The sequence below is a fragment of the Hyperolius riggenbachi genome, chromosome 4 (genome assembly GCF_040937935.1).
Source record: "Hyperolius riggenbachi isolate aHypRig1 chromosome 4, aHypRig1.pri, whole genome shotgun sequence".
NCBI classification, from domain to species: Eukaryota; Metazoa; Chordata; class Amphibia; order Anura; family Hyperoliidae; genus Hyperolius; species Hyperolius riggenbachi.
The window spans coordinates 103,775,799-103,780,798 of NC_090649.1; the positions used below are offsets into that span (position 1 = coordinate 103,775,799).

The 5,000-nt window shown below is 45.4% G+C and overlaps 12 non-coding genes across 12 annotated transcripts; all 12 read right to left on the reverse strand.

Moving 5' to 3' along the window:
* Positions 1 to 88: 88 nt before the first annotated feature.
* Positions 89 to 160, reverse strand: TRNAP-CGG (transfer RNA proline (anticodon CGG)). Its single transcript has one exon. It is a non-coding gene; the product is annotated as a tRNA-Pro (tRNA).
* Positions 161 to 632: 472 nt separating this feature from the next.
* TRNAP-UGG (transfer RNA proline (anticodon UGG)) lies at positions 633 to 704 on the reverse strand. The gene has a single exon. It is a non-coding gene; the product is annotated as a tRNA-Pro (tRNA).
* A 324-nt stretch (positions 705 to 1,028) lies between these two features.
* On the reverse strand, positions 1,029 to 1,100 carry TRNAP-AGG (transfer RNA proline (anticodon AGG)). The gene has a single exon. It is a non-coding gene; the product is annotated as a tRNA-Pro (tRNA).
* A 473-nt stretch (positions 1,101 to 1,573) lies between these two features.
* Positions 1,574 to 1,645, reverse strand: TRNAP-UGG (transfer RNA proline (anticodon UGG)). The gene has a single exon. It is a non-coding gene; the product is annotated as a tRNA-Pro (tRNA).
* A 121-nt stretch (positions 1,646 to 1,766) lies between these two features.
* On the reverse strand, positions 1,767 to 1,838 carry TRNAP-CGG (transfer RNA proline (anticodon CGG)). Its single transcript has one exon. It is a non-coding gene; the product is annotated as a tRNA-Pro (tRNA).
* A 135-nt stretch (positions 1,839 to 1,973) lies between these two features.
* On the reverse strand, positions 1,974 to 2,045 carry TRNAP-AGG (transfer RNA proline (anticodon AGG)). Its single transcript has one exon. It is a non-coding gene; the product is annotated as a tRNA-Pro (tRNA).
* A 677-nt stretch (positions 2,046 to 2,722) lies between these two features.
* TRNAP-CGG (transfer RNA proline (anticodon CGG)) lies at positions 2,723 to 2,794 on the reverse strand. Its single transcript has one exon. It is a non-coding gene; the product is annotated as a tRNA-Pro (tRNA).
* Positions 2,795 to 2,929: 135 nt separating this feature from the next.
* On the reverse strand, positions 2,930 to 3,001 carry TRNAP-AGG (transfer RNA proline (anticodon AGG)). Its single transcript has one exon. It is a non-coding gene; the product is annotated as a tRNA-Pro (tRNA).
* Positions 3,002 to 3,676: 675 nt separating this feature from the next.
* On the reverse strand, positions 3,677 to 3,748 carry TRNAP-CGG (transfer RNA proline (anticodon CGG)). Its single transcript has one exon. It is a non-coding gene; the product is annotated as a tRNA-Pro (tRNA).
* A 135-nt stretch (positions 3,749 to 3,883) lies between these two features.
* Positions 3,884 to 3,955, reverse strand: TRNAP-AGG (transfer RNA proline (anticodon AGG)). The gene has a single exon. It is a non-coding gene; the product is annotated as a tRNA-Pro (tRNA).
* A 265-nt stretch (positions 3,956 to 4,220) lies between these two features.
* TRNAP-UGG (transfer RNA proline (anticodon UGG)) lies at positions 4,221 to 4,292 on the reverse strand. Its single transcript has one exon. It is a non-coding gene; the product is annotated as a tRNA-Pro (tRNA).
* Positions 4,293 to 4,627: 335 nt separating this feature from the next.
* TRNAP-AGG (transfer RNA proline (anticodon AGG)) lies at positions 4,628 to 4,699 on the reverse strand. Its single transcript has one exon. It is a non-coding gene; the product is annotated as a tRNA-Pro (tRNA).
* Positions 4,700 to 5,000: the final 301 nt, after the last annotated feature.

Below are 5,000 nucleotides of genomic sequence, written 5' to 3' on the forward strand. Positions count from 1 at the left end.
ACCGATGTATATACATGTGTGGTAGTAGGTTCAAAGAAATTGCAAGGAGCATAACTATGAGCGTAGGCCATCACTATGCCTAAATCAAGGGCTCGTCCGGGAATTGAACCCGGGACCTCTCGCACCCGAAGCGAGAATCATACCCCTAGACCAACGAGCCGACTCTGGCGACAGCAGTGGCAGTGAAAAGGACACAGAGTGGTGGAACAGGCTATAAGTGGGCTTTACTTGATTTCTTCACTTACTTTTAGCAAGAGCACTCTTTCGCTTCTGTTCAACACGTAGTTTAAAGGAAGGGCTCGACCAGGATTTGAACCCGGGAACTCTCGCACCCTAAGCGAGAATCATACCCCTAGACCAACGAGCCAGATGGAAGCTAGGGTATAGAAACTGCATCCCCGGCTTGCACACTAAACACACACATGTGCCTTTATTTATTTTTTTTATTATTTTTTTTTTTTTTAACAGTAGCAAGTTCCTTCTATTGGCTAGATGAATGCTTTGCCTTTAAAGTGATAGATAAAGTCCGTGCAGCACACACTCATCAACTATCATGAGGGGAACTAGAAAGAAGCCTTGCTACACCTCAGAGCCAAACGTTCCCCGTCCTGACATGGCAAGAGGAAAGACTTGGGCTCGTCCGGGATTTGAACCCGGGACCTCTCGCACCCAAAGCGAGAATCATACCCCTAGACCAACGAGCCAGTTAGCAGCCCTGTAGCGACCTGTACCACCCAACCGATGTATATACATGTGTGGTAGTAGGTTCAAAGAAATTGCAAGGAGCATAACTATGAGCGTAGGCCATCACTATGTCTAAATCAAGGGCTCGTCCGGGAATTGAACCCGGGACCTCTCGCACCCGAAGCGATTCTCGCTTAGATTAACGAGCCGACTCTGGCGACAGCAGTGGCAGTGAAAAGGACACAGAGTGGTGGAACAGGCTATAAGTGGGCTTTACTTGATTTCTTCACTTACTTTTAGCAAGAGCACTCTTTCGCTTCTGTTCAACACGTAGTTTAAAGGAAGGGCTCATCCGGGATTTGAACCCAGGACCTCTCGCACCCTAAGCGAGAATCATACCCCTAGACCAACGAGCCAGATGGAAGCTAGGGTATAGAAACTGCATCCCCGGCTTGCACACTAAACACACACATGTGCCTTTATTTTTTTTATTTATTTTTTTAACAGTAGCAAGTTCCTTCTATTGGCTAGATGAATGCTTTGCCTTTAAAGTGATAGATATGCTTAATATTAGTTGAAGCCATTTTTGGTAGATTAAAGATTTTATTGATACATATGTTTTGTTTAAAAAAGCTTCAAAATTGTGACCAGCAAAAACAATGTATGGGTGGTATACTGACACAAGCTCTGCAAGGGCTGCTCTAGGATCATGGGTGCCTTACATGCTAGCACAACATTTGCCAGTAGCATTTCAAAAAATGTTACTTAGGGCAAAAATAAAGTCCGTGCAGCACACACTCATCAACTATCATGAGGGGAACTAGAAAGAAGCCGTGCTACACCTCAGAGCCAAACGTTCCCCGTCCTGACATGGCAAGAGGAAAGACTTGGGCTCGTCCGGGATTTGAACCCGGGACCTCTCGCACCCAAAGCGAGAATCATACCCCTAGACCAACGAGCCAGTTAGCAGCCCTGTAGCGACCTGTACCACCCAACCGATGTATATACATGTGTGGTAGTAGGTTCAAAGAAATTGCAAGGAGCATAACTATGAGCGTAGGCCATCACTATGCCTAAATCAAGGGCTCGTCCGGGTATTGAACCCGGGACCTCTCGCACCCGAAGCGAGAATCATACCCCTAGACCAACGAGCCGACTCTGGCGACAGCAGTGGCAGTGAAAAGGACACAGAGTGGTGGAACAGGCTATAAGTGGGCTTTACTTGATTTCTTCACTTACTTTTAGCAAGAGCACTCTTTCGCTTCTGTTCAACACGTAGTTTAAAGGAAGGGCTCGTCCAGGATTTGAACCCGGGACCTCTCGCACCCTAAGCGAGAATCATACCCCTAGACCAACGAGCCAGATGGAAGCTAGGGTATAGAAACTGCATCCCCGGCTTGCACACTAAACACACACATGTGCCTTTATTTTATTTTTTTTTTTTTTTTATTTTTTTAACAGTAGCAAGTTCCTTCTATTGGCTAGATGAATGCTTTGCCTTTAAAGTGATAGATATGCTTAATATTAGTTGAAGCCATTTTTGGTAGATTAAAGATTTTATTGATATATATGTTTTGTTTAAAAAAGCTTCAAAATTGTGACCAGCAAAAACAATGTATGGGTGGTATACTGACACAAGCTCTGCAAGGGCTGCTCTAGGATCATGGGTGCCTTACATGCTAGCACAACATTTGCCAGTAGCATTTCAAAAAATGTTACTTAGGGCAAAAATAAAGTCCGTGCAGCACACACTCATCAACTATCATGAGGGGAACTAGAAAGAAGCCGTGCTACACCTCAGAGCCAAACGTTCCCCGTCCTGACATGGTAAGAGGAAAGACTCTTGGGCTCATCGGGGATTTGAACCCGGGACCTCTCGCACCCAAAGCAAGAATCATACCCCTAGACCAACGAGCCAGTTAGCAGCCCTGTAGCGACTTGTACCACCCAACCCATGTATATACATGTGTGGTAGTAGGTTCAAAGAAATTGCAAGGAGCATAACTATGAGCGTAGGCCATCACTATGCCTAAATCAAGGGCTCGTCCGGGAATTGAACCCGGGACCTCTCGCACCCGAAGCGAGAATCATACCCCTAGACCAACGAGCCGACTCTGGCGACAGCAGTGGCAGTGAAAAGGACACAGAGTGGTGGAACAGGCTATAAGTGGGCTTTACTTGATTTCTTCACTTACTTTTAGCAAGAGCACTCTTTCGCTTCTGTTCAACACGTAGTTTAAAGGAAGGGCTCGTCCAGGATTTGAACCCGGGACCTCTCACACCCTAAGCGAGAATCATACCCCTAGACCAACGAGCCAGATGGAAGCTAGGGTATAGAAACTGCATCCCCGGCTTGCACACTAAACACACACATGTGCCTTTATTTATTTTTTTTATTATTTATTTTTTTTTTTAACAGTAGCAAGTTCCTTCTATTGGCTAGATGAATGCTTTGCCTTTAAAGTGATAGATATGCTTAATATTAGTTGAAGCCATTTTTGGTAGATTAAAGATTTTATTGATACATATGTTTTGTTTAAAAAAGCTTCAAAATTGTGACCAGCAAAAACAATGTATGACTGACTGACACAAGCTCTGCAAGGGCTGCTCTAGGATCATGGGTGCCTTACATGCTAGCACAACATTTGCCAGTAGCATTTCAAAAAATGTTACTTAGGGCAAAAATAAAGTCCGTGCAGCACACACTCATCAACTATCATGAGGGGAACTAGAAAGAAGCCGTGCTACACCTCAGAGCCAAACGTTCCCCGTCCTGACATGGCAAGAGGAAAGACTCTTGGGCTAATCGGGGATTTGAACCCGGGACCTCTCGCACCCAAAGCGAGAATCATACCCCTAGACCAACGAGCCAGTTAGCAGCCCTGTAGCGACCTGTACCACCCAACCGATGTATATACATGTGTGGTAGTAGGTTCAAAGAAATTGCAAGGAGCATAACTATGAGCGTAGGCCATCACTATGCCTAAATCAAGGGCTCGTCCGGGAATTGAACCCGGGACCTCTCGCACCCGAAGCGAGAATCATACCCCTAGACCAACGAGCCGAATCTGGCGACAGCAGTGGCAGTGAAAAGGACACAGAGTGGTGGAACAGGCTATAAGTGGGCTTTACTTGATTTCTTCACTTACTTTTAGCAAGAGCACTCTTTCGCTTCTGTTCAACACGTAGTTTAAAGGAAGGGCTCGTCCAGGATTTGAACCCGGGAACTCTCGCACCCTAAGCGAGAATCATACCCCTAGACCAACGAGCCAGATGGAAGCTAAGGTATAGAAACTGCATCCCCGGCTTGCACACTAAACACACACATGTGCCTTTATTTATTTTTTTTATTATTTTTTTTTTTTTTAACAGTAGCAAGTTCCTTCTATTGGCTAGATGAATGCTTTGCCTTTAAAGTGATAGATAAAGTCCGTGCAGCACACACTCATCAACTATCATGAGGGGAACTAGAAAGAAGCCGTGCTACACCTCAGAGCCAAACGTTCCCCGTCCTGACATGGCAAGAGGAAAGACTTGGGCTCGTCCGGGATTTGAACCCGGGACCTCTCGCACCCAAAGCGAGAATCATACCCCTAGACCAACGAGCCAGTTAGCAGCCCGTTAGCAGCCCTGTAGCGACCTGTACCACCCAACCGATGTATATACATGTGTGGTAGTAGGTTCAAAGAAATTGCAAGGAGCATAACTATGAGCGTAGGCCATCACTATGCCTAAATCAAGGGCTCGTCCGGGAATTGAACCCGGGACCTCTCGCACCCGAAGCGATTCTCGCTTAGACCAACGAGCCGACTCTGGCGACAGCAGTGGCAGTGAAAAGGACACAGAGTGGTGGAACAGGCTATAAGTGGGCTTTACTTGATTTCTTCACTTACTTTTAGCAAGAGCACTCTTTCGCTTCTGTTCAACACGTAGTTTAAAGGAAGGGCTCATCCGGGATTTGAACCCAGGACCTCTCACACCCTAAGCGAGAATCATACCCCTAGACCAACAAGCCAGATGGAAGCTAGGGTATAGAAACTGCATCCCCGGCTTGCACACTAAACACACACATGTGCCTTTATTTTTTTTATTTATTTTTTTAACAGTAGCAAGTTCCTTCTATTGGCTAGATGAATGCTTTGCCTTTAAAGTGATAGATATGCTTAATATTAGTTGAAGCCATTTTTGGTAGATTAAAGATTTTATTGATACATATGTTTTGTTTAAAAAAGCTTCAAAATTGTGACCAGCAAAAACAATGTATGGGTGGTATACTGACACAAGCTCTGCAAGGGCTGCTCTAGGATCATGGGTGC